This window comes from Galeopterus variegatus, unplaced genomic scaffold, assembly GCF_000696425.1.
Source record: "Galeopterus variegatus unplaced genomic scaffold, G_variegatus-3.0.2 Scaffold8282, whole genome shotgun sequence".
Lineage (NCBI taxonomy): Eukaryota > Metazoa > Chordata > Mammalia > Dermoptera > Cynocephalidae > Galeopterus > Galeopterus variegatus.
Genome location: NW_007734393.1, coordinates 76133 through 77629, shown reverse-complemented (window position 1 = coordinate 77629; position 1497 = coordinate 76133). Strand labels below are relative to the sequence as shown.

The 1497-nt window shown below is 58.1% G+C and overlaps 1 protein-coding gene across 2 annotated transcripts in view; it reads left to right on the top strand.

Moving 5' to 3' along the window:
- Positions 1–1163: 1163 nt before the first annotated feature.
- Positions 1164–1497, top strand: part of DHCR7 (7-dehydrocholesterol reductase) — a 16555-nt gene continuing 16221 nt past the window's right edge. The window contains exon 1 of one of the 2 annotated variants that reach the window (XM_008592755.1): positions 1164–1248. The gene's annotated coding sequence lies outside the window, so the exon portion shown is untranslated. Of the gene's footprint in view, positions 1249–1334; positions 1345–1497 lie in introns of those variants that run through there. The other variant, XM_008592756.1, reaches the window with a different exon arrangement.

Here is a 1497-nt window from a genome sequence, read left to right as displayed (position 1 = left end):
GAGGGGAATTAATTACAGGACAATGCCTGCTCATGAATAACAATTTAATAGTAAATGTTGGGCCTGTCCATGGCTCGCTCGGGAGAGTGTGGTGCTGATAACACCAAGGCCAGGGGTTTGGATCCCATATAGGGATGGCCGGTTAGCTCACTTGGGAGAGCGTCGTGCTGACATCACCAAGTCAAGGGTTAAGATCCCCTTACCAGTCATCATAAAAAAAAAAAACCATAGTAAATGTTGAAGGAATGATGAAATTAGAAAATCAACACTTTGCACGAAGAAGTAAGTGATTCAGGCAGGAGTCTTCATTAAATGCTAGATTGCTGAGTTAAAGGTTGTTTGGGAACAGCATATTTACGGTTTCAAAGTATTGCTCCATCAATTATTCATAAATCACTAAAGAAAAATAGAGATCTCTGGCAGAAACGACCTGAAGCCCACAATCGAACTTGTCATCAAGGGACAAGCGACACTGTGTCGCCTACTGATATGAGCACCGAAGACATAATATCTATATAGTACCTTATTCTGTCAAAAACAATGCACAGCCTAAACGTATAGTATGGTTCCCTAACTGGACCCTGGGGCTTAAAAAAGGACTCAAGGACATTATCGGGGCAATGGGGGGACACTTAAGACGGACAAGGATCCTTTCTGTGTTCGAGTCCTCACAGCAGGATGTGGTCTGTTCTGCTCACTGCCGTGCACCCAGCACCTACAACAGCACCCGAACACAGCTGGCGCTCAATCCAAGCGTGTCGCGCGCCTTGAAGCCTCACTTGTAGAGGAGGAAACTGAGGCTCCGGGAGGCCCACTCCCCCCAGTTGCTGAATGGATGAGCCCGGCGCGGTCTCAGCGCGGCCCACGTGGCCTCCCCCGTCCGGTCCCGTGCTTCCCCCAGCCTTTCGCCCAGCCAAAGCCGCAGCTGGGTCCCCGCCAGCCCCCACAGGTTCCGGGGCTGCTGGTCCGCGGCCGCCGGGGTCAGAGGACNGGCCGTCAATCTCGCTACCCGCCGCCTCCAGTGGCGCGCGAGGTGGGCCCGGAGTCAGGTCAGGAGCCTCGGCCAATCGCGGGGCTCGGGGCCGCCGGCCGCGCAGGGAACGCCTCCGATTGGTTGTCCATCGCAACACGTCAGGCCGGGGGTGGGGCTTCGGGTGGGCCCAGGCGGAGGCGGTTCTGCGACAGGTCAGGAGCGCGGCTCTGGACTGATGCGGAGGGGGCGCGCCGGTGAGGGGGACGTGTGTGCAGGTGAGGAGGAGAGGGACGTGTGCGCAGGTGAGGGGGACGCGTGCGCAGGTGAGGAGGAGGGGGACGCGTGCGCAGGTGAGGGGGACGTGTGCGCAGGTGAGGAGGAGAGGGACGTGTGCGCAGGTGAGGGGGACGCGTGCGCAGGTGAGGAGGACGTGTGCGCAGGTGAGGAGGAGAGTGCGCAGGTGAGGAGGAGAGGGACGTGTGCGCAGGTGAGGGGGACGCGTGCGCAGGTGAGGGGGGGACGTG